Source organism: Ictidomys tridecemlineatus, chromosome 12 (assembly GCF_052094955.1).
Source record: "Ictidomys tridecemlineatus isolate mIctTri1 chromosome 12, mIctTri1.hap1, whole genome shotgun sequence".
In the NCBI taxonomy this organism is placed as follows: domain Eukaryota; kingdom Metazoa; phylum Chordata; class Mammalia; order Rodentia; family Sciuridae; genus Ictidomys; species Ictidomys tridecemlineatus.
The window spans coordinates 23,512,599-23,540,342 of record NC_135488.1 but is presented as its reverse complement, the minus strand read 5'-3'; the positions used below and the strand labels follow the sequence as shown (position 1 = coordinate 23,540,342).

Genomic DNA, 27,744 nt, shown 5'->3' with positions numbered 1-27,744 from the left:
GTTATCTGGTTCAAGTTAAAATAATTGAGGTGTTTTGGGGTTGCCCATTTTCTGGATTTATTAAAGTAATTATTGAGATAACAGTGTGATGTCTTCACTGCCTTTTGACTAAGAAGTTTTCCCCTATTAGCAGAATGCCTTATTCTGTTCAGAATCAAGAGGAACTGGAAGGTCCCTGGTGAGTCCTGTGATACCTCATTACTACAAAAATCATCACCTGTTCAAGGGCACAACCCACAACTTAGCTCTAATGTAGCATCTCTTGATTTTGACCTCTAACTACGCACACTTGACCATTGTTATAGTTGGGATATGAGATGTTCTCCCACAGTTTCTGTGTTAATGCAGAAATATCCAGAGGTCAAATGATTGGGTTGTGAGAGCCATAACCTAATCAGTCCATCCCAGTTTGAATGGACCAACTGGGCGGTGACTATAGGCAGGTGCACCATGGCTGCAGGAGATGGGTGAAGTGTGTCCTAGAAGGGTTCATCTTCTCAGTAGCCACTTCCTCTCTTTCTCTGCTTCTGGTCACCATGAGAGGAGAACTGTTTCTCCACCATGCCCTTCTGCCACCTCACATGGTCCTACCTCACATGGTCTCAGAGCAATGGAGTCAGCAGACCATGGACTGAATCTCTGAAACCATGAGCCAAATAAACTTTCTCCCTCCTGTTTTTTTTTTTCAGGTATTTTGATCTTAGAATGAAAAGTGAACAAATACAGCTCAGCCCACCTAGCAGTCTGCCGAAGTATACACCTTCTCATAGGAGAGTGTGCCCAGCAAGCAAAAGGTAGTAAATATCTATTCATGTATTGGAAAGAAACTATTGGATATCTACTCAGCAAATTTGTCCTTATGATGGGACGGGCATGGAGACAGAGACAGAGAATGATGGTCCATGTTTTCACTGGCCTCACTCATCATGAACAGATAAAGGAAGTTCTATCCACATTGACCTAGATGTGAATCCAATCTTAGTCTCCAACATACTGTATGACTTCTGGAAAACTACTTAACCTCTTTGAATGTCATCTCCTCAGTTGTAAAAGAGACTTATAATATTTTCCCTCTGGATAGTGAGGATTGTTATTAGAACATTTATTAAACTATCAAAACAGGCATAATATTGACTTCCAGTCATAGTAAATGTTCATCAGACAGCCTCAATAAGTCTGTGGAGAAAGGTATGTCATATATTAAAAAGAATAAATTGTCTCCACCTTCTCATATATGTTAATTGGGTATAAATGAGAAAAAAATAAAAGACTGAGATAGTTTATGGTTATAAATTCACCACCAATCAAATATTCATGGCTAAACTTATAAAAGTATTCGCATGAATAATTTAACAGACAAAAATTAAAATGCTGGACCAAATTGTTATGAATTGTCTTATTTGACTTATGAGTACAATTATATTCAAGGACTCTAGTTACATCCACAATTATGCATCCCCATTAACTCCGACCATCAAATTACTTAAGGGATGTGTCCAAAGTTGTGTTTTTATTTCCTTCTCTTATCTTTTTTTTCCCCTTCCTATCTACCTACCTACCTACCTACTTACTTTTCTTTCTTTCTTTCCTTTTCTTTTTGTTTTTATTTTTTGGTCAAGTGGCCACAGTTTTTCAAATCTTAACATCGCATGACTTACTAGGCACCTCAGAATACAATATAGACATTATCAAGTTCACCAAAATGTTCCTAAATATTTTAAAATGAAGCATTACCAACATAATGTTTTCATGTGGATAAAAATAAGATGAATACTCCAAAAGAAAAACAGACACAAAGAACACAAAACATGTAGTTCATAAAACATCTATAAAATAGCCAGCATGTGAACATTGTAGAATAATGAAAGAACTGGGCTTTCTCACTCATCCATATAGTAAATATTATATTATTGAGGATTCACGGAAGTGGGTCTTATACACTGCTGGCAGGTAAAGAGATCTCTATAGTCATTTATGGGAAACAGATATGGACCTCCTTTAATCTGCTTAATTTCAAGCCATCAGTTATAGTAACTTTTTTTTCAATTTTAGTTGTATTTATCACTGGGCCGTTATTTTATTTATTTATATGTGGTGCTGAGAATCGAACCCAGTGCCTCACACATGCTAGGCGAGCACTCTGCCACTGAACCACAATCCCAGCCCCCTGTATTATTTAAAAAAAAAACATAAATGAATGAAATATTTAAAGCAAAGTGACTTGTTTTATCTTACAGAAAATAGTCAAATCCATGGAAATTAATCAAACAAGTTACCATATAGTTTGAGGATCCCTGATCCAAAATATTGAGAACAAAATATTTCAGATTTACAGTTTTTTTTTCAAATGTTGGGGTATTCATTTATACATGATGAGAATGGACACCAAGTCTAAACACATCATTTATAGGAATGTTTTACATGTAGCCCAAAGGATATTTTATACTATATTTTTAGCATACTTATGTTTTGTCTGTAACCATTACGTGAGATCAGATATGGAATTTTATGCCATGGCATCATGTTAAATCTCAAACTTTTTTATATATTTGGACTTAGAGAATAGTGCAAAAAATAAATTCTCTTTTGGAACCTAGAACTCATTGTTCAGTATGAGTTTTGATTCATACAAGCAAGAATGTTATACCTAATTGATAAATGAAAAGGCTATCTTCAGAAAATGAGGCATTGGGTTGAAGATATATCTTACTGTGTTTGTTTAACTATTTTATTAACATATCCCATATCTGTACTACTGTGTGAGATAATAGGAAGAATATGATGTGAACTCACTGATGTTTAGAGAAAGTGTCAGCACATAAGAACCAGGCAGTTCCATCTACTCCCAAAGCATAAGGGTTTATTTCCATTGCTTCTAGCTACCTGTTTTCTCCTATTGAGATCCTAAAGTTAATTACTTGAAGAAATTAAATCCCAAATATTCTAGGTGGAGAATTGTGAAATCATCAGAATTCCATAATTCAAATGGAAAAAGAATGGTGTGTTGTTGGGACAACTAGAGAAGCATCAGTTCTTTAAAAAAGGGCATCCTTGTGATGGACACAAAGGAACCACAACGGGAAACGCCTTAAGCAAAAATTTATTGATTTTTTTAAAATTATGTTTTGGAGCATTACGGATTTCAGATTAGAAATGCTCAGACTGTACAACCATACTGTGGAATATATGAATCACTAAATATTTAGCAAGTTTGGTAAGTGAATAAAGGATATATGGCAAACTTGGTAAGTGAATAAGGAATTTCAAATGGGATTATATCATTTTTTTGGAAAAAGTGTTCATACATATGGAAGATGCCCCAATAAAATGGGGAGAGTTATGTTACCAAAATCATTAACAACATTCATTAACCCAAGAAAGGAGGAAGGATTAAAATATTAAATACATTCTTACAAAAAAATACTCATATCAGATGAAAAAAATATAAAATTAATGCTATTCACAAAAAAGACAAATACTAAACTAGAAAAAAATGAAATTTTGTTGCACACATATTCAGTGCAAAGTATTTTTTTTACTAATTTCCATATTCTGTATACTATTTGATAAAGAAGGTATTTCAATTCAAAAAGTTGTGTTTCTATGAAAATTTTTCACCCTAGTTGAAGATTCATATTTATTTGTCTGATGAAATTATGGCTATTTTTATTTTCTTCTTCACAACTTTCTGGGTTTTTTTTTCAACCAAATGAATATTTATTCATCTTGTAATCAATAATTATCTTGTAAAGACTGTATACTTATTCAGGAAATGAACCATAGTCTTATGAGATGGAAACTGTATAATTCTCTGTTCCCTGGGTTTACAGAATTTAAAAACCAAAGCAGATATTTAAAATCATATAGTTCAAGCCTCTTATTTATTTATACTTAAATCCAAGACAGGAGAAGTTATATAATAAGAAATTTGCAGGAATGAAATACAGTATTTACTAAATCCAGCATCTCAGCAGGCCCTCAGGTTAGCTACATGAAGAGAGGTTTTGAGAGACTCCTGGTCTTGGATAGGAGTCAACTAGGTCCCCAAAGCCTGTCAGCTAGACCTGACCAGTGGGCAGAATGTAAGCTGTGGAGGTCACACAAAGCTCCTCCACAGAGGCTGTCAAAGCCAGGGATTCAAAAGTCAAAAGGTGTTTGCTGACAGGTAGGGAAGATAACTAGGATGTGCAGGAGGTCCTAGAATAGAGGGAATTGGATGCAAAGACACAGATTATGAGCCAGAAATATGCTAAGCTCCTTAAGGAATAACATGAGGTCCATTTTTTTTTCTGCACTCCAGTCATGACCTTGGACTTCAAAAATCATTTGTTAGATATAAAAAGACATAAATCATTCCATCTGTTTCTTACCGCCCTGGTGCAAAAGGATCTCATTTGATTGTACAGAAACTTTAATAATGCTGTAAGTTTTTGTGGGAAATATATTTTAACTAAATAAGTAGATTTCTTTCAAATGGGTAGGATTTTATTAATGTCTCACAGGAGAAGCCACATAATCTATCACTAGGAGTCAGGATGCCTGCATTCCATCCCTGGCTTACTTACCCTGAATGTACTGGATATTTTGGGCAGGTAATTTTTCATCAGTTTCCCCATTTATTTAAAAAAAAAACTTAGATGTGTTAGTCTTCAGTCTTTGTCCCAGTAAAATCTATAGTTGTATGATATTTATACAAATCATAAATAAATTATCTTATTCATACTATTTGTATTTCCCCAAGGGGGGGAAAAAACAAAATCAAATGTCCACTTATAAGGGAAGAAGTGATGGGGATCGAGGAAATAGGACATGGAAAACAGAATAAAAAGGAAAACAAAAGAAAAAAAAAGGAAAATGTTTGTTTTGTGGCGCTTGTTTGCTTACTAACACAACATAAAGTTTAAAATATACTCATGAATTAAACATTAAGCATGGTAATACAGACAGACATAGACAAATTTTAAAATCATGCTACATCCCTATAACCTTGATTAAATATAGTTTTCAAAAGCTAACTCAATTATGTTTACTTCTTTAGAGAAGCTAATAAGTGAAGGCTATATTTATCTAAATTGTTTCATTGACAATCTTACAACTGTATCTTACTCAACGTTTACAATACTTGGTCTATTCCTTGCTTTTAACAGCATTTTCAAAAGGTGATTTTTCTTTAAAAAGAAAGGGGGGGAAAAAAACTAGACAGATAAAAGAGCCATTCTCTACATGTTATGCCACTGAAGTTCCCAATTGCTATACAGCTGATGTATCATTGATGTGATTCTTTTGAAAAGCACTCCGATTATAATAGCCAAAATGTTAAAGGCATCAAATTAGGATTTCACTTTGGAACGGGGTCATCCCTTACACTCAGCCACGTCTTTTGAATAATTTAAAGGTTGCTGAAACTCCTTTGAGGACGCCTGCCTTGAACAGTGACTTGACCCTCAGGGCACCAGGTGCAGCCCCAGCAGAGTCAGTAAGCACTTCCACCACCTAAGCAAGTCACCAAAGTGCTGAGTTTGGTTTTTCCTCCTGAAATGCACCAAACACAGGTCTTCCCACAGTCTCTAAATGGCTCACATCTCCAAGCTTGAGCTCCCTTCACAGTTCTGATTGGCGGATAGGGAAGCGTTGTTAGGGGTATGTCGGCTGTACCCCAATTACGATCTCAGCCAGGGCGCCCTGTCTCTTTGACAATTTGTTCAAACTATTCATTTCGGGAAAGTTTATGAGGATTGTGCAAGTAAGAGCCTCTCAGGTAGCAACTGGAACATAGTGAGGGCCAACAAACGTAGCTAAAAGAGAAGAAAAATCACCTGGACCTGAGACCTATGTTCCTCTCCCTTCCTACTTTCATGACCTTCACTATATCTGCCATCTTCACTGGTGAGGAGGTCCTTGTAACTGGGAAGGATGGAGCTTAGTTCGTTCTATTTTCAGCTTCAAGCACATCCTCCAGTAGCCCAAATAAGATGTTCAGTAGGGTCTGATGATTGAGTGAATGGATGGATATTGACCAAGTATTAGATTCAGTTCTTTTTATCACGTGATTTAGTTGAGGCTTTCATTTCTCCTAGGTTCATTCTTCTCCTCTCCCCAAAACTTAATAATTCCTATGCATTTCTTCCAGTTCCTTTAACCTCTTTATTCTACCCTCAGCTTTGACAATTCCACCTACTGAGTGCATATGTAACACTGTGATTAAAAAAAAAAATTAAAAATTCAAAAACTCATATATGTAGGATACAATGAGTAGCATATCAAAACCTTTGTTCATATAACATATTTTCAAGATTTATTCAAGTTGGTATATGTAGATTTAGTTTTTCACTTTAAATATTATGGACTAGCATTTTGAATACAGAAGAAAAGAAAAGTATAAGATTGACTGAGCCTTGGGGGATTCGATGTGAAGGTTAGACTAAAGAAGGTGATTGAGAAGAGAAGTCTTCAACTCACCAACAGTAGCTCCATTTCAATATCATTTTCAGTGTGAAAACAATAAAGTTAAAGCAGTTGACAAAGCAAAGTCACACATTAGTAGTATAGTCTTCAGAGAAATAAATACAGCTGTTCCACATACTATTCCAAGGCATCTCTATTTACTAGAAGATGATATTTAAGGAGCTAGGGACAAGAATGGAATTAAGATACAGGTTGAGCAACCCTAATTCAAAATCCAAATTCTGAACTTGTTCAAAATACAAAACCTTCTGTGCACCAACATGATGCTACCCATAGAAAAAGGCCACATCGAGAAACTTTGCTTCATGAATGAAATAATTGAAAATATTTTATAAAATCACCTCTGGCCTATGTACATAAGGTATATATGAAACATAAATGAACTTCACGTTGAGGCTTGGGTCCATACCCATGGTGTCTCATTAGGTCTATGCAAATAACCCAAACCTGAAACCTGAAACACTGGGGTCCAAAGTATTTTGAACAAGGGTATCCTCAAACAGTAGCCAGTAGGGGATGCCCTGCTCGGTTCTCCTTGACTCCAGTGAGAAAGAGAGTGTAGAGGAGGGCTTGAAGAAGCTCTCAAGGACCCTGTTATTTTCGCTGTCCAGACATAGAAATGTCAGTGAAGGTTGCCTGGGACTACTCCCATCCGAATTTCCCCCCAGTTGCCCCATCATTTACTCTTGAGGCAATGACTACCCTTACGATGAGTGAAGCCCATCCTTGTCAAATATGTCACACAAACATGATATTCCAATTCAGGAAATAAGAGCTGAACCTATTCATCACCAGCCTTAGAAGTTTTCCTTGGCAAATCTGATCGGCGTGGATGCAAGAATGACAGCTTTACACACTCTCTCGACTTCCCACTGCCCCTGACAGAAGTTGCTGCTTCCTGGCACCTGCCACCAGCATTTATCCTGCCCAAGTCAATTTCAATTCCATTTTATTTTGGCAGACTCTTTTCTACAGAGCACCCTGCCGTTAGCTCTCTGCTGATTTTAGCTAACGTGGAAAACAAACCTTCTTTGGCATGTGTAATTGGCAGCAGCATGTTTCCTCCCCACCTTGCTTTGCAGGGACAGTGGGGTTTTGGTTTTTTTTTTTTTTTTTTTTTTTTTTAAGTTCAAGGAAATGTGGACAAAGAAGAGAAGACAGCACTCTGGTTTGAACATGATAGTGAAGCCTAGAAGACACACATAGAATTTGGAATAGCTCTTTGAAGAGGCAGAAAATTAAGGCGGCCCCATGTAGAATGGGCTGTGCAAACAGGATTGTCTTAAAAAGCAAAGGAGAGGTTGCAGACCCCTCAAATTAATCACTGCCAAAATTACTTTCCATCAGAAGTAGTAGTAATTAGGAAGGAAATACAGAGGATTAAATTGTGGGGGGGGGGGAAGAAAAGAACTTTATGTAAAGTGGTACTGACAAGCCATAGAGCTGAAAATTTAAATTTAAATGCAATCTCAGATCTCACATGGGGAGATAAGGCTTCATTAAAAAAAAAAACCACAGCTATGACATATAAAGAAAATAACTATGTTTCCAAGATTCCCAATATTACATGGATTCGTGATCTTTCACCTGAACTTTAAGCTTAAAAGGAATCAAATAGGGTGTTTTTTTTTAAATAGTAGTAACCACAGGCCATCTAAATTATAGGGATTTGAGGTGCTTGTTAAAAACTACAAATGCTCACATCTTCAGAATCAAAAATAGTGAAGGTTAGGTCTAAGAACATACTATTTTAATAAGTACCCAGGTGTTTTTAAAATCTTCTTTGAAAAGGTCCCTTCTCTTTTTTAACTGTGTCATGAACATAGTATTCAGAGATGGTCCATCAATGTGGCTGGCGCTGTGAAGCTGTTCATCCTACAGGTGGGAAGGAAGGAGCATGTAGTGAGCTCCTCCAAAGGCCAGATGCATGCCCTGACCCATGCATTTTAGAAGCCCTAAAAAAGGGAAACCCAGGTAAGGCCTCATCATCACTACCCACCTTCACATGCATGGCCATCTACCATCACCTCAGTTAGGTGAGGAACAAGCATTTCCTGCATATTAGGAAAAGGCACTGTATTCAGTGCTAGAAGTATAGCAATAAATAGAACTCCAGGTTCTATCCTCTTGGGCTTCCACTCTTCTAAAGGGCAAGCACAATTAACTACTTAAATGCAACCTGTCACAGGTGCTGTGAAGGATAAGATTGAACCTGGGCACTTATAGGAGTGATCTTCCCCATCCGGTAAGTTGAAGAAGACTCTTTGCAAAAGGGACATGTATTTAAATCATGCACGGAAGAATTATCTTGGAGAAAAGGGAAAAAGGAGAGAGCCTTTGGGGGAAAGGAGAGGCGCAGTTTTGAAGACTCTGGGGATAAGACAGAGCTCCATCTGTCCAAGGAGTAGGAAGAGATGCAGGGGTGGGGAGGGGGATCCTGGCCATATATTATTATCTTAAGAGTTCCCGATTTGGATCCAGGAAGACAGAATATCCAACATTTTTTGAGAGAATAATGTAAGCAAATAGTTAATTTTGAAGAAGTTTCTGATTGCAGTATAGAGAACACACTAATGGAATTTACAGATGACTGTATTTGAAGGAGGAGAATAAAAGGTTCATGAACAACCCTAGCATTCTTGCATGCAAACTAGGTAGAGAATGAGGATATTCTTTCACACTAAAAACAATGAGGGAGAAAAGGGGTGTATGGGTGAGAAGCATGAGTTGGGCTTAAACATACTGATTTAGGGATGCTAAGAGGCAGTCACAGCCCGAAGAAGCCATCTAAGCTGACTCTAAATATGTCAGTGGCAGGGGCCCAGGGATGAGGAAGCCTTGGTTGGGACAAAACAGCCTATGGGAAGTCTGCAGAGTAAGTAGAGAAGAATGTCTAGGACTGGCTGAGCCTTGTGGAACTCAGTGTGCAGGTGACGATATACAAGGTACAGAAGTAGGCATCTTAGGGTTCAGGGAGAGCTTTCCCCTGGGAGGAAGAAGAGGAAACTGCTCAGAGAGTGAGGATGATACTCTCTGGGGTTAGTGTCATCTTAGTCACCAGAGAAAGTAGAACAGGCCTTCAGAATGCAATGGTGGGAAGAAAACACACCCTGTTGGACCTGCAGGATGTGAGAACATGGGGTCAGAGTATGTTTTGACAACTCTTTTGAGAAAAGAGCTCTTTTGAGAAAGGGGAGGTCATGAAACCAAAAGGGGGGCTGGGGCTGTAGCTCAGTGGCAGAGCAATTGCCTAGCATGCTGTGAGGCACTGGGTTAGAACCGTAGCACCACATAAAAATGAAACAAATAAAATAAAGGCACGCTGTCCGTCTACAATTACAAAATTATTATTATTTTTTTTTTTTAAAAAAAGAAGTTCCAAAAGGTAAGTGGCTCTGGGGGAAAATTTAGTTTCTTTTCTACTTTGTTTTTCTGAAAGGAGGAGCCATAAGGATATTTTAAATCTCAATGGAAAAGATCCAGGAGATAAGAAAAAGTTGAAACACAGAGCAAACAGGTGGGAAGGGAAATCATCATGTCAGAGAAATTGCCCTGGGAAGAGAAACCCATTCTCTCCTCAAACAGGAAATAAAAGAGGATGCAGATGGGAGGGATAAGAGGTTGGTGTAGGTTTTCAACCACTTTCTGATATTTTCTCTATGAAGCAAGAAAGGAAGGCCTGCGATGGCAACATAAGAAGGAAGGGCCAGGGGTGTGAGAAGAAATGAAACTGACCAGGCAGGTCGGAGGAGTTGACAAGGGAGACACTATGGGGTTTCTTGTAACTGAGAATCTACTAAACAGCCGGCAAATATTAGATGGTAAAAAACACTGTCTACCAGAAGAGAATGAAAACCATGCAATAAATAACAAAACAAACAAACAAGAAGAACCCACAAGGTCACTCCTATAGAAGAAGCACAAGTTAAGTATGGGAAGAACAAGAAGAAAAGGGTAGATAACTTTGTCCAGGAAGGTTAAGAAAGATGACCAGAAGAGGTAACTTTTGATCAGAGGCCAGAAGAATGCTATGCAATGGACCAGCTCTCATGGAACAGCTTTTACTCTAGTTCAAGTAGAATGGCAGGATGCTACAGCCAAACCTCATGGTGCAAGTGCAAGTTCAATGAGGAAAGGACTTGCCCAGGTGTGTGAATCTGCACAGCCTGCTATCATAAAGCCCTAAAGACTGCACAGTTTACAATGGACATTTATCATCTATTTTGGAGGTTGAAAATCCAAGATCAAGATGTCAGCAGACCCTTGTTCTTGGCTTGTAAAAGCCATCTTCTCCATGAATCTTCAGATGGGCATCCCTTTGCGTTTGCTAATGACTTAATTTCCTCCTCTCTTATGAGGAAATAAATTGTTGGACTAGAACCCACCTTAATGACCTCATTTAATATTAATTACCTTCTTAAAAGTCATATTTTCAAAATGTAATCTCCTGATGATGTACTGAAGGTTAGAACTTCAACATACGGATTTGGGTGGAACACAGTGCTCCCTGTCCATAACACAAGTACCCTCTTAGAAAGCAGTATAAAGAGAGAATACAGGGCTAGGGTTGTGGCTCAGTGGTAGAGTGCTTGCCTAGCATGGGTGAGGCACTGGGTTCAATCCCCGGCACCACATAAAAATAAACAAATAAAATAAAAGTATTGTGTCCATCTACAACAACAAAAAAAGTATTTTTATAAAAAGAGAGAATACAGACATAATTTATTGTACTAAATAAATTATCCTTCTCTCACACAAAGCCAGTAGATTTCAAGGTGTGGGACATGTATAAACAGCATCACCTAAGAGCTTGTCAAAAATGCAAGTTCTCATGTCCCATCTCTGACCTACTGAGTCAGATAATTGAAAAGTGCAGCTCAGTAATGTATTTAAGCAAACTCTCCAGGTCATCATCCTCATGAGGGAAACTATTATTTTCCTAGAAGCCAACTAGTTAATCCAATTATCTTTGCATATTTAAAATATCATAATAAACATTAGTTTATTAGGAAAGCCTTTTAAAAAAAGGATAAAAGCTCTCCTGAGACTGCCATGGCAGTTTTGATTGCCCGAACTCGTATGGAATTTCATATTGGAAACGCTGAGGATTTGGACAAGTTAGATAACAACTCTAAACCTCAGTCTTCTTATTCAGAAAGCAGAGAGGAACGCTTATTTCTAAACTAGCTGTGAGGATGAAGTGAGAAAATGGAAAACATGTAAGACACCCACCATGGAGTCCAATACACTTAGGGGCTAATAAATAGTGTCTCTCTCTAGGAAGAAATGACTCGCACACCCTGAGCACAGATACAAGGACAAATGTGCAGTCCCAGGCATCAAGCTTCATAACTCATTTCTATGGAGCTACTAGGGTCCCTATGATTAAAAAGTATATATTTTATATTTTATTTAGCCTTCATCAATCTCTCAGAGAAGCAAGCACTGAGTTATTTGAGAGCTAGTCCTTGGAAGACATATGGCCTGTGTAGAGGGAAGGGGTACCCACAGGCAGGTGTGCCAGGAGTAGGAATCAATATCAAAAGAGTAATCTTCAGGGGCACCAACAGGAGCAGGGAGCCTTTTCTTAATGGTTATTCTAAAAATTGGATTTCTCTAGTGTAAATCATATGGGGGAAGAAAAAGAACCTAAATCACTTCATTTTTAAGACATTAATACACAACCTCACCAGTATTCTGGTCTAACATTTTGATAAAGTCATACCTACTAAGGAACTTATATTGAACTCAGGTATAGGCCTCGTGTTGAGTGTTAAATGAGCATTTTGCAGAATGTAGTAAAATTAGCAAATGCAGCTGATCTCACACCAAATTTGTTTTCATGCACTCACTCCTTATTCAGTAATAAAATATTTATTTTCTAAAATGATATTTCAGTTCTGAAATGTGTAATCTGGAGTATAAATAAAACAACATTTTAATCATATTTTACAATGATAATGGAAAATGTTGCAATTTCTCTTTTCCAGGGATTCTTTCTTAAATTCAAAACACCATTCTTTCCGCATAGCATTAGTAAAAACTATGTTTTAGTCAGCTTTTTTGCTGCTGCAACTGAAAGACCCAACCAGAAAAATTATAGAGGGGAAAAGGTTTATTTATGGGCTCACAGTTTCAGAGGTCGGTCCATATACAGCCAGCTCCATTTGCCAGGGGATCCAGGTGAAGCTGAACATCATGGCGGAAGAGTGTGGCAAAGGGAAGCGGCTCACATGATGATTGGGAAGCAGAGAGACTCCACTTGCCAGATACAAAATATATACCCTATAAAGTTAACTCTAAATGGATCAAGGAGCTTGATATCAAATCAGAGACTCTGCGTCTGATAGAAGAAAAAGTTGGCTCCGATCTACATATTGTGGGGTCGGGCTCCAAATTCCTTAATAGAACACCCATAGCACAAGAGTTAATAACAAGAATCAACAAATGGGACTTACTTAAACTAAAAAGTTTTTTCTCAGCAAGAGAAACAATAAGAGAGGTAAATAGGGAGCCTACATCCTGGGAACAAATTTTTACTCCTCACACTTCAGATAGAGCCCTAATATCCAGAGTATACAAAGAACTCAAAAAATTAGACAATAAGATAACAAATAACCCAATCAACAAATGGGCCAAGGATCTGAACAGACACTTCTCAGAGGAGGACATACAATCAATCAACAAGTACATGAAAAAATGCTCACCATCGCTAGCAGTCAGAGAAATGCAAATCAAAACCACCCTAAGATACCATCTCACTCCAGTAAGATTGGCAGCCACTATGAAGTCAAACAACAACAAATGCTGGCGAGGATGTGGAGAAAAGGGTACTCTGGTACATTGCTGGTGGGACTGCAAATTGGTGCGGCCAATTTGGAAAGCAGTTTGGAGATTCCTGGGAAAGCTGGGAATGGAACCACCATTTGACCCTGCTATTGCACTTCTCGGACTATTCCCTGAAGACCTTAAAAGAGCATGCTACAGGGATGCTGCCATATCGATGTTCATAGCAGCACAATTCACAATAGCTAGAATGTGGAACCAACCCAGATGCCCTTCAATAGATGAATGGATAAAAAAAATGTGGCATCTTTACACAATGGAGTACTATGCAGCAATAAAAAATGACAAAATCATAGAATTTGCAGGGAAATGGATGGCACTAGAGCAGATTATGCTTAGTGAAGCTAGTCAATCCCTAAAAAACAAATACCAAATGTCTTCTTTGATATAATGAGAGCAACCATGAACAGAGCAAGGAGGAAGAGCAGGAAGAAAAGACTAACATTTAACAGAGTCATGAGATGGGAGGGAAAGGGAGAGAAAAGGGAAATTGCATGGAAATGAAGGGAGACCCTCATTGCTATACAAAATTACATATAAGAGGTTGTGAGGGGAATGGGAAAATAAACAAGGAGAGTAATGAATTACAGTAGATGGGGTAGAGAGAGAAGAAGGGAGGGGAGGGGAGGGGGGATAGTACGGGATAGGAAAGGTAGCAGAATACAACAATTACTAATTGGGCATTATGTAAAACTGTGGATGTATAACCGATGTGATTCTGCATTTGGGGTAAAATTGGGAGTTCATAACCCACTTCAATCTAATGTATGAAAATATGATATGTCAAGAGCTTTGTAATGTTGTGAACAACCAATAAAAAAAAAAAAAATAAAAAAAAAATAAACAGAAAAAAAAAAATAAAAAAAAAAAAAAAAAAAAAAAAAAAAATATATACCCTATAGTCACGCCCACAAAGAACCACTGCCTCCCACCACACTCCACCTGCCTCTAGTTACCACTCAGTTAATCGCATCAGGGATTAATTTGATGATTGGGTTAAGGATATGAACCAATCATTTCTCCTCTAAACCTTCTTGCATTGTCTCACACATGAACTTTTGGAGGACACCTCATATCCAAATCTTAACAAACTACTTGCACATGTTTACTTCTAATATATTTACATGGATTTTCCTAATGTTGCTCAAATTCAGAACACGAAATTATCATTTTTAAAAACATGTATAGCCACAATGAAGAGGATATTAGACGATAAGTTTTCAATGTAAATTATCCTACATTTTCATGATGACAAAATGTTGGTAAGAAACTCTCATCCTTTACATTTATTCTGACATATGAAAATCATTAACTAATGTATCTTAAAAGAAATTCTCAGAATCTACACATTTAGGCAAAATACTAAGAATTGAAAGACAAAATAACATTTATGTCCAATTAAAGTAAAATTTTCATATAAAATATAGAACATAGAGACAAAGTATATAAATTGGAATATCATTACCTCAAAATTGCATAAGAAATAAACATGGATGGATTTTAGAGACAAGATATAAAGAAATAAAAATCCTGTAAATATTGTATGATTCCTTTTGCACAAAGCTCAATAACTCTCAAGTGATAGAATGTCCCTCACAGGAGGGGTTTGACTTAGAAGGAACATACGGGATCTGCTGAGGTGCTGGAATTGTCCTTCCTCAATCTGAGTGACATAGTTGTGTGTCATCTAGTCATATAATTAAGATCTAGGTCATTTACTGTAAGATGTTTGCAGTTTATGTTAGAAAAAAATAAATTTTAAACATTAATATTAACAAAGATACAGTTCATGGGGAAAAGTGAGTGAGGAACATTACAAAATAGGAAATTCAAATGGCTAATAAATATGCAGAGGAATTCAGTTAAAGAAATTCAGATTAGCTTGTTATAACAAGGTTTGGGTAGCTTCAAGTTCAAAGTGACATGCCGTGACTGAGGTCCCTGTACAGTCCCCTTCCTTTGAGAGTAAGACCTTGGATATATGATGGCTGTTACTCCCATGACTGGACATCACATAGCAAAGGTGATGTGAATGTGCAGGTATAATTAAGGTCCCTAATCAGCTGCTATTAAAATAATCAAAACAGAGACTCTCTTGCTCATTTTGAAGAAGAAATTGCCAGTTTTTAGAGGGATGTGTGGTTAAGACCTAAGTGTTTTTTCTAGGGACTGAGAGCAGCCTTAAGTGGCATCAAACCAAAAAAAAAAAAAAAATGAGGACCTCAGTTCTGTAACCCCAAGGAGACAAATTCTTCTAGTAACCAAAATGAGCTTGGGAAACTTGAGCTCTGGAGAGCACCATCTGAGAGCATCTTTATTTCAACCCTGTGAGGTCCCCAGCAGAGAACCCCGTTGTGTGTGCTCAGACCAGACCTCTGGTTGAAAGAAACCACAAAGCAATAAATGAGTATGGTTTTAATTTGCTAAGTTGATGATAGTTTGTTAATAGGAAAAGAAAAGTACTATAGATTTTGCTAAGTGGAAATAGATAATTGCCATTAAAAAATACTTAAAAATGTACATGTGGTTTAAAATAAGGAGTGGGCAGTGGATGGGAGAATTTCCAAGAGCATGATAAAGAAAGTCTAAATTCCTCAGGAAATACTATTAGTAGAAAAACAAACTTTAAAGATGCTGACCAGAAAGCTCAGAAGGAAATAGGAACATGTTATCTGAAACTGGAGGAAGGATATCCTCATCTGTAGTTTAGAAGAATTTAGCACAACTGTCCTTTGCAGTTGTGTGGAAAGCAGGATTTGTAAGCAACAAAATTACAATTTAGCTAAGGAAATTTCCAAATCAAGAATTGAAGGAGCTGTCTGGTTTCTTGATGCTTATAGTAAAATGAATAAAAGCAAAACTAAAAGAAGAAAGTAAAAAAAATTTTGAAAATTCTCAGCCTCAACAAATTAGGAAAGTTGTAAAAGTCAAAAAGAGCTATTGAGAGTGCTATACTTTGAATGTTGAATGTGCCCCGTAGGCCCATGTGTTAAAGGCTTGGTCTTCAGTATGGTGCTACTGGGAGGTAGTAGAACTTTTAGGAGGTGTAACTTAGTGGGAGGTCATTAGATCATTGGAAGTGTGACACCAAAAGGAACTGGGGGACCCACAGCCATTATTCTTCCTCTTTTGCTTCCTAGCTAGTGATGTGAGTGAATTTATTCTGCCACATGCTCCTGATATGATGTGCTGCTTCACCACAAGCCCAAAGCAATGAGACCAATCAAACACACGGGAACTTCCAGAATTGGGCATTAATATAAACTTTTCTCTTATTCATCTGAGATAGTTTGTTATAGGGATGGAAAGCTCACTAACACAAATAGCATGGCAGAGAACAAAGGCCAACTGCGTGACCTTTTGCTACGATTTCCAAAAGTTCAAGAGATCCGAGTATTTAGTCAAAAGAACACTTTCTTTAAAAACAATTCAGAGATTAGAGGGATGTCAGAAAAACAGCAGATTAGGAGCTCTAAGTTCTAATTTCACAATAAAGTTACCAATAAACAACTACAAACTGACTAAAATGATTTTATAGGAGCTCTAGAAATCAAGCAAAAATTTATAGCAAGCAAGCAAACTTCTATCCCATCTTACCCCCTAAAACAGAAAAGAAAACCATATTCAAAATGGTAGGAAATATTTCAGTGTTTTTATTTGACTCTGCCATAACTCTTCTCCGTTTTGGTGGCATTGTGAGGTGACTGCCCAATTCCTGAATCCCTCCTTTGGGGCAGAAGAGCAGAATAGAGGTTGCTTTCAAAATTCTGGCCTAATTAGGGACTACGTCAGGGATGGCATCTGTCTTGCTGGATTCAGAGTTCATACAGGAAAACAGCATTGCTTAGAGTTCACAGGAGAATGGCAACAGGACTCAGAGTTCACACAGTAAAGGAAGCAGTATCCACAGTTCACAGAGGCATGGCAGTGTGACTCAGAGTTCACACAGAAAGGGCAGCAAAACTCAGAATCCACACAGGAATGGCAGCAAGGCTCACAGTTCACACAGGAAGAGCAGCAAAACTCAGAATCCACACAGGAATGGCAGTAGAGCTCACAGTTCACACAGGAAGAGCAGCAGGGCTCACAGTGCCCACAGAAATGGTCACTAGGCTCACAGTTCTCACAGGAAGGGCAGCAGGATTCACACTTATACAGGAATGGCAGCAGGGCTCACATTCACACAGGGAGGGCAACATGACACACAATTCACACTGGAATAGCAGAATTGTTAGGATAAGAGACTTGATCCACAGAAGGCATTGGTGGACACCACAGGACAGGAAAACTAAAGAAAGTATATAGATACATGAAAGTCTGAAGAGAGAAATTATAGATAAGAGATATATTAGAACATATTTGACCCTGAAATGAAGCTAAGGTTAAGACTCTTTGAGAATCTAAAACATTTAAAACTGGTCAAGGAAATCAGAAGGAGAAAAAAAGCACATATCTGCAGAGATCCAAAGAGCATTCATGTGCAGAAAAGAACTAAGAATACTATAAGCCTTTACCCAGGGAAATCTCAAGACTCAGGAAAACACTAAATGCCCACTTTCTTATCAAATGATTACACACACACACACACACACACACACACACACACACACACACACATTAACTCATATCATCACAACAAAAAACAAAACAAAAAACAAAAATAAAAATAATAGGGGAATCTGACCAATGCTAATGAGAAAATTTTAAAATATATATATATTTTCTAAAGGATTTAAAAGCCCAAATAAAAAAATATATATTGTGCAGAAGCAATCTCTGGAGAAACACATGCTAAAGATTTTAAAACAACTCCTAAATACTTGCAGTAAGTTAAAGAAAAATATGGATGAAGAACTAAAGGAAATCAATAAAACAATGTACAAACTAAGTAAAGGGATGAAGCTATTTTAACATATATAAAAAGACTAAAGAAAATTCTGGAAATGAAAGGTATAATAACTAAATTGAGAAAAAAAATCACTAGAGAAATTCAAGTAGATTTGGATGGGCAGAAGAATCAAAGAACATGAGGATGTCTCTAGAAATAATTGGGTCTGAAGAACAGAATGAAAAAAAAAATGGAGAAGAGTGGACAGAGCCCAAGGCACATGTGGAACAATATCAAGTGGACCAATACATGCATTTTGAAATTTGTAGAGATAGAAGAGAGAGAAACAAAGGCAGAAGTTTTTCCAAATTTGAGGACACAGAGATATTCTAATACATGGAGCTCAGTGAACTCTAAGCACTAGAAACCCAAAGACCTACATCAAATGGCATTATAAACAGACTATCAAAGTCAAAGAAAAAGAGACAATCTTGAAAATACCAGGAGAAGAGAGACTGGTCCTGTACAAAGAGTGACTATCAGGAGTTATCTTAGGAGAAAACTTGCATGTCAGAAGACAGCGAATTAATTAGTGACATAAAAAAGTCAAACTAATTTTTTTTTATATCTGACATAAATATTCTTCAAAAATGAAGGAGAAATTAGACATTCACAAAAGCTAAGGAAGTACATTATTAATGGAGGTTCTCCATAAATAATGCTAAAGGGAGCCTTTAAGCTGAAATAATAGAATGATAGACAATAACTCCCAGACACATCAGATGGAAAGTTCCATGAGAAACACAAATGCGTGAACAACCATAAGAATCATGATTACCATAATTTTGCTTTGTATTCTGCTTTTTATTTTCTACAGGATTTAAAAGCCCAAATCATAAAAAACTATGTCTATGTTAATAAACACATAACATATAAATAATAATTTACATAATATATATAATTTACATATACCATGCATACTTCTGACACCAGCAATTTATGTGGGTGGAGTAGAGATGCAAAGTGCTAAAGTTTTTGTACGCAACTGAAGTTAAGTTACCATTAAGTTAGATTCTTATAACTTTAGGATATTGTATCTAATCCCCTTGCTAACCACAAATAAAATATTTATAAAATACACATAAAAGCAAATGAGAACAGAACCAAAACATGTCATTATGAAAACAAAGAAATACAGGAAAGCAATGTAAGGAAAGAGGAATGACATGCTATAATGCACACTGAAAACAAATGGCAAAATGCAAAATAAGGGCTACCTATCCAGAATTGCTTTATATAGATAAAACTCTCTAATCAAAGGTATAGATTGGCAGCATTGATTATATAAAAAAGATTAAACTATATTACTGTCTTTATGCAAATAGTAACCAAAACAGAGCCAGCATCACCATACTAAATCATACCAAATAGGATAAGTAGAAAGCAATAGCAAGAGACAAAGAAGAATGTTAAGGTGAGCCTGTCATAAGAAGAATCAATTCACCAAGAGGATATAACAATTATAAACACATAGGAGCCAAATACAAGAGCTCCCAGACATAGTAAGCAACATTGAAAGAAATGGAGATAAACATAGACAGTTCTACATAATAATAGGAAGCTTCAATGCCCACCTCCAATGTAGAGGGAACAACCCAACAGAACACCAAGAAAGACACAGAGAATTAAACAGCATTTAGAAGAAGCATAAATAACAGATGAAAATAAGTTGCTCCTCTTCAAACAACTGAATACACTGGGATTGATATCCTGAACAAATAAATAACTCCTATGACTAAACAATAAAAACAAGCAAAAACTATGACCTCATTCAAAAATGAACAAAGAATTCAATTAGACATTTCTTCAAAGGTTTATTAATACCAACAAACACAAGAAAAGAGATTCAACATTATTAATTATTAATTTTAGTGAGCACATAGAAAAATCAGAATCCTTATACTTCTGCTGGAAATATTAGGTGTAGACACTCTAGATAACAACCTGTCAGTTCCCCAAATGGTTTAAATATGACCAAGCAATTGCAATTGCACTCCTATATGTCCACATCAGAGAAAACACAGGTCCACAAAAATTTTGTACACAAATGTTCACAGCAACATATCTTCAATAGTAAAAAATTGGAAACAAACCAAGTACTCATCAACTCCTGAATAGACCAACAAAATGTGGTATAATAGAACAATATCTGGCAATCAAAAGAAGTGAAGTACTGAGTGATATGTGCTACAATGTAAGTAAACTTTGAAAAAAAATATGCTGAATGAAAGAAGCAAGTCCTAAAGAACACATATAATTACATTTATATAAAGTGTCCAGAGTAGGTAAGCTTATAGGAATATGAAGGATGAGGTTTTCTAAGGCTGCAGGGGACAGGCATATTGTACAGCGATGCCCAAGTGACATGGGGGTTCTTTTTACAGTAATGAAAATGGTCTAAGGTAGACTGTGGTTATGGATGCAAAACTGTGAAGGCGACTAAATTGCACACTTGAAATGATTGAACCGTGGAACATGTGAAGTATATCTCAAGAAAACTGTTATAAAGGAAAAAAGATATGCTTGTCATAATAATCATTGCGAAAATGCAAACTAAAACCATAATGAAAACTATTAAGCACCTATTTTAATTATTAAAATACATAGTTTTTAAAATGTGACAATAACGAGAGCTACAAAGGAAAATAGCAATTATTTCACTCATACAGTAATGGAGAGAACACATTTATTTTTTATTTTGAAAGAAGGTCTTGCTAAGTTGCTTAGGGCCTTGCTAAATTGATGAGGCTGGCTTTGAACTTGCATCTACCTGCCTCAGCTTCTCCAGCTGCTGGGATTATAGGCATGTGCAATGCACCAGGATAAAAACATTTTAACATACTTATTCCAGTGATTTATTCATGGATCTGTAACCCATGTCTGATATCTTTAAAGAGAGGCTCCAAGTCATTTAACTCTCCAGTTCCTAGAGCCCTGTCCTCTTTGGTAACTTGTTGCTAATAAGTATGCTTGGAATTGGATTGAATCAGAACTACAGTCTCACGCTTAGAAACCAAATCTTGATTCTGTCCAGTCATCCTTAAGACCTAGATGTAAGGAAGTCTGCAAACAAAAGTGAGAACCATTTTTATCTGAAGTGGACACTCTCCATGAACACAAAGCACACATCTGTAGTTTCTTAAACCCATTACCCACAAAGTTCCTGCACACATAGGCCTGCCACAAATACAGACGGCACTGGTCAATTTGTCATGAAGGTAAAGCAAGATGAACAGTGTTCCTTATTCTAACCGTATATACTGAGAAATCTCTGATATAAGTTCTGCAGAAAAGATCAAATTGCCTCATAAACACACAGTTGTCAGTTTCAAATCAGACAAAACTGTAAGCTTTTAATGTTTGACCTCTATGCACTTAAGTCCCCCTCGCTATCTAATCCCATAGGCTCTGGTTACTCCAATTTTCAAACAAAGGATGGTATGTAAGGTCAAAGACATTGTTCTTCTAACTGAAATATAAAATAAAATAAATAACTAAATAAACAAACAAGCCAAAACAAAACACCACTCTTCACTTACAATATGCAGAAGAAGGTCCACTGGGTCTCTGGTTCTGAGGCTGTAAGTGGGTCCCTGGAGCAATATGAGATTTCTTACTGGAGTCTTGCAAAAGCATCAAAAACACCTTTTTGAAAAAAAAAAAGATGCATGTTTTATGATTCTCCCCACATTACATTTCTTTTGCCTCAACCACCCAATGAGGTCATAACAACAGCATCCATCAAACATACTCTATATTTCATTTAATTGGTATAAATCTAAGGCCGCCTGGTTCTCAGCAGGTTGGTCAATAGACTGCTCATAATATGCAAAGATGAATGTAACTTGACCTTGAACCTCAGGACCCACACATGCTGGCAGAAGCTGGTCAAATCACAAACAGCAGAAGGCAGGGGGAGAGAGGGATGGAGGGAAATCAGTAATAGGATATATCCAGTTCAAATCAAATTTGTGACTCACTGTGCCAGCATCTTAGAAACTCACAGGTGAATCAGAGGATAAATGTGAAGTCACAATTTAAATCATTCACAATTTATTTAGAGTAAATGGCAAAAAAAAAAAAATCCCCACTGAAAGTATGCTCTCCATGTGCCATTTCACTACAGCAGTTAATTTAAGTAACTTGTTTGAAGTCAGTGAGTAGTTAGCAGTGGAAGCAGAAGCCCAACTGTGTGTTGGGATCTGTGTGTTCAGATCCAAAGCAACAGAGCATGATGAAGAAGCAAGAGTGTAGCTAAAACAAAGGGGGATGTGATGGGCTGGGGACACTGAGGCTTTTGAACTGCACCAAGAGACCTGGCAGGGATTTATGAAAAGATGAAGAGAGAATCCCTAACACACATATTGGGCAGAGTGCAAGAGAGGGCACTTTGGTCCATGCATAGAAGTCTAAAGAGCCTCAGCCCTGCAGCAGTGCAGCCCTGTGGTCAAGGGCTGAGGCTCCAATGTTGGCAACATTTGCACCACCTCACCAACTAACATTGTGGACTGTCTTGTCTGTAAAAAAGCCTAATGACAACAGTAGTGCAAGTTCAGTAGAAGCTGATTGTAAAGGACTTGGTTACAGACTCTGGAATCAGGTAGTAGCTATCCTATCATTCATGTCTTTAGCCAAGATTTAAGGAACATCTTCTATGGGTCATACACCAAGTGAGGCATGTCTCCTTTGGGGTCATCTGTGCATGTGCTTCCATCCCTCCTAATTGTGTATACATCCAAAATATCTGAGCTCATGACCCTGGACCCACTTCAAGGGGTACAGTTCCATTGACCATCAGCAGGTACCTCACACTCAATGTGTCCATACCCTGCCTGAATTTCTGATTTCTGTAAATATCATCATCATTCTGATTCCATTAAATAAGCCAAAAGGCATGACTGTCTCTGTTTATTGCTGAGAACCCCCCAGTCCACAGGGGATAACAAAGGAAGGGCCCCAGAGAGAAGCAGCAGAGAGCAAGCAAGCCTGTAGAGAGAGGCATACAACCTCTCTGCATGTGGTTAATTAGTTTGGATGGAATCCTACTGAGCAAAACCTGCATCCACAACAATGGTGAAGGTCAGGAGATTTCATTAGATCAGATGCAGTTACCTTCATCTGAAAGATAACACTCTTTTCCTTTTCCCCATAACACCTCCAGGAAAGACTGCAAACCTCACAACCACTGCAAATAATAAGGACGATGATGATTCATAACAACATTCTGAGTGTGTGCCAGCCATGTAGCCTTGAACAAATTATTTTACCACTTTGTGACTTAGTTTCCCAGCATGGTAAGTGATAATAAGATGATACACATTACAAGATTATTGTAAACAGTAAAAAATGCATTCACAGGGAGAGTGGTAAGAACCACTCCTGGCATACAAGAAATGGGCAATGTCTGGTTCTAAGGGTATCCAGAGAATGTTCATGATATATGCATACTTCATCATGAAATCAATCCAGTGAGACAACTATTGTTATCACCACTTAATAAGATGATGGCACTAAAGTTTAGTGCAATGAGTGTTCACCTAGTGCATTTATAAAGAACTGAAATTATAAACAACAGAAGTAGCCTGAGTCAAGAATTGTCCACTGAGGAAGAATTTTCCTTCTTATTTCATTCTAAATGGAATTTTTATTTAATGGTAACATGTACCAGTGAATATTATAAGCATTTTTAGACAATAAAAGATGCATTTAGAAAAATCTTTACCAATCTTTTTTTTGAATTTTCCATCTCTTCCTGTTCTCATGAAAAAGGCTCTGTGCCATCCATGAGTGAATGTGTCTGAAATGTGTGTCACAGGTGCATATATGTGTGTGTCGAAAGAAAAAACAAAGAGCAGAGTTCTTGTTCTCAATAATTTCACAGATCAGTGGAGGATGTGAGCCTAATACAAGACAACACTAAGAATCAAGGTACCTTGTGTCAGAATTTCTTCAATTTGGCATGTGAAAGGTGAAGGGCATATCTAAGAAAATAAGAATGTGATGAGTGCCATCTAGTGTTCAATCACCTTAACTACAGGCACATTAACCGGATGTCTCCAAGAAATGAAAGAAACCATCAAAAGAAGTCCAACAAACAGAGTTGATAAAGGTCACATTTATCAAAAAACAATATGATACTGATCGCTGTGGTCAAAAATATGAGCTCCTCCTAGCAGATAGTATGTATTCTTTTAGCTGTAATTCTCATGCTAAATGAAAGCACTCAGACAGATACTGTGAAACTGCTACTGGTAAATGTCTCATGGAACCCTAACACCCAGAATAGAACATTACCAGGGATGTAATGGATGATGTTTAAAAAGATTCTGAACATTCCACTGAGTTTGGAAAATGGAAGGTTCACATTATAACATTAATATTTTCTTTACTATCTGATAAATATCTTCTAGTAAAAACTTTATCATATTTAAAGGCCAAATCTTCTCAAAAGACTGTTTGTTTAGACAGTCAAAGCAGGATAACATGTTTTCTTTCATTTGTACAATTATAAAGAGGTGTAAATTTTTTTTGCAAAAAAAAAAAAAGACAAAAAAAAAAAAAAACTCCAATTAAGAATGAGAAAGGCCTTCCAACACAAACCTTTCTTCCAAAAAGATAGCTTTGGCAAATCCATAGGAAGCTATTTGAAAGCAAGGTAAAAGTATAACATCTCAGCCACATTTCCCACAGTTTAAGAAGAACTTGTATTTGTGTGCTTGATATAAATTGATATTATGCATATACACATCTTCCTCCTCCTTGTATGCATTTTTCTCACATTGAATTGAATGGAGGCCTTAGACCAACTCACATGGACCAAATAAAAACTATGCCTGCCTCTTTTATAAAAAGGACAAGAAAGTTGTTTTCGATCTTATCTAAAATATAGCTTTAAATTCAGTGCCTATGAGATTTCTGCTCTTTCGCCTCAGGGGACAATAAATTCAACACTCTGGGGATTCTTCATCTGGGAACTTTGTCTTCTTAATTTAAAAGAGCTTTAGGGTCTAAGTATCTATGATGGCCCAGTGTCATCTCAACCCTGATGTGCTATCAATCCCTCAGACTGGAATGCAGTGGTTCATCCTTCTATATTCTCTGTTTAAAGGGCATTGTCAAATAGTGTTAGACCCTAGATGTGATCCACATTTAAAGTGTCAGTATGATGGACTATATCCTGGAGATGGTCAGCACAAGGTGCCTTTTGGCTTAGATGCCAGAGAAGTTGATGAAGTTGACAAAACTTCTGTAAGAAAATGACAGACTAGAAATTACAGAGTCCAATTGAGTGATGGCATTAACAGAAGAATTTCCAAACTTTAGCCAGAATGTAACAAAGACTGTATTCTTTTAGTTTACCCAAAGTGATAGGTTTTCTTGCTTGTTTCTGCTTTTGTTTTTCAAAAGAAAACGATGGCACCATGTAAAGAACTTAGATGATAAACATGAAAGGTACCTCCAGTCTCCAAATACAGGACTCTTAGCAGATTGTTTCTTGTTATGCTGCACAATGCAATGGTGCAATTATAAGATTGTATTACTATATAGCAATGCGTATGAGTTTCCTATTGTGGCCATAACACATCAGCACAACATGCTGACTTATGACAATATAAATATAAATGGGCCTTCCTGAATTAAAATTAAGGGAGGATACTCCCTCCTCCCTTTTCCAGCTTCTAGTGGCCACCTGTATTCTTCGACTTGTGGCCACCCTCATCTTACAAGCTCAGAAACCGCTCCGTGATGACATCATCTTTTGCCTATCTGAGCATCCCACATTCCTCTTACTTATAAGTAAAATCATTTTATCACATCAGGCAACCCAGATAACTCAGGAGTATCTTCTCATTTCAAGGTTCATGCTACTGACACAGTAGGTAGAGTGGAAAATTGGGGAGTCCAACCCAATTAAATTCTAGTTTCTGATCTTAGGCAACTCATTACCATCTTGGATTCAGTCTGCACAAGTGTGGGGAACAAATCAGATAAGATGTAAAAAAGTCAACTCTAGGTCAGACTTGGGCCCTACAACATTCCACAATGCATGTTTATAAATGGAAAACGCAAGGATGGGCCCCAGCTTTCCAGCCTGAAGGATGGATAGCTCGGTGTTTAGAAGACACCAGGCTGTCAAAAATATTGAACTTTGAGGCTATTTTAAATTAAGAAATCCTAAGTCCCCAAATGAAGCATCCTCAAAATATTAAATATAATTTTTTTAAAACAAGCAAAAGTGATATATCACCGAGAGAAGTAGAAAACAGTTTCTCCATAAAGCAAGGATATGCTTCCTTTTCTTCTTTTCTCCATCTCTCTTTCCTTCCTCCCTTCTTTCTCCCCCTCCCTACCTGGTGACAGAAGCACAAGATTAGTAAATGGGACCAGCATAAAGTGGGATGGTAGTGGAGCAGGTTCCCACAGGAGGGCCACAGGTAGCACAGCACTGTAGAGAGTTTGGCAGATTGGCTGCATATAGGAGAATAGAGCAGGTTCAGGAGCACTGAAAATGTTTATAACAAATAAGGAAAGAGGAAATGCTGAATGGATGCTGTGCTACTGGGTTGAAATTGAGCTTGCGGTTTTCCACAAAGAAGCAAATAAAGACATGACTCTCTTACTTAATCCAAGTGAGAACCCACTAGCAATCCCCGATTGCCATGTGTATACAGAGCAGCTAGGAGTTCTTGGAGAAATGGCTGATTCTGGCACCAGGGCTAGAAGGCTCAGAGTGATCCTAGAGCATCTTGTTCCATCAGAAAGTAAGAAAATTTTCAAAGAAGAAATAGGGAATGTATTATAAGGCATAGAAGCCAAAGTTAAGGAGTTCCCATTCCTAAACCTGCTGGGATATGATCATTGAAATAAATAATTATCATAATGAACCGTACGTAGATCATTGAATAAAATAAAAAGCTGTGAGTTGCTACTGATATAAATAAGTAATTCAGTAAAGAGTCAGTTCATCCTCCAAATAATGCCAACTGAATGAAACATGTGGAATGAATGATAGAATTACAAAAATCACCATGTGGCAAATGGCATAATAATAATTAATTTGGGCAAGGAATATCAATGGATGTGAAAACTGTTGGGTGAAAAAAAGTAGAATTTAGAGAATCTTAAATGTTTCTTCAAAAAATAATAAAGAAGAAAGGAAATTAAACTTCAAGTGAAGCCTGCAGACATTGCCTCACCTGGGTGATCATGGGTCTCCTCACCAGCACCATAGGCCAAGCCATGGGGAACAAGGAGACACACCTCACTCCTACAATATTCCTGGCAAAAATTCACAGCCTGACCCAAGGAAATAAGGCAAACCTAAATTGAAGTTCACTGTGCAAAAATCATGGCTCTGCAGTATTGAAAAATACTGAGGTAACAAAAGTCAAGTAATCAGAAGTTTTGCAGACTCACAGTGACTCAGGAGGATACAACCAGGCACAGATCATGATCCTGGATCTCAGCTTTGCTCCTAAAGGCATGACACAAATGACATTTGAATAGGTGAACTGAGTAGAAAAACTTTGTTCTTTTTGTACCCC

At 37.3% G+C, this 27,744-nt stretch overlaps 1 non-coding gene and 1 pseudogene across 1 annotated transcript; one reads left to right on the top strand and one right to left on the bottom strand.

Annotated features, from left to right (window-relative positions):
• The window catches only part of LOC144368925 (ATP-binding cassette sub-family A member 13-like), a 398,370-nt pseudogene that overhangs the window by 168,546 nt on the left and 202,080 nt on the right, over positions 1-27,744 (bottom strand).
• LOC144369631 (small nucleolar RNA SNORA40) lies at positions 2,516-2,643 on the top strand. The gene has a single exon (XR_013429423.1). It is a non-coding gene; the product is annotated as a small nucleolar RNA SNORA40 (small nucleolar RNA).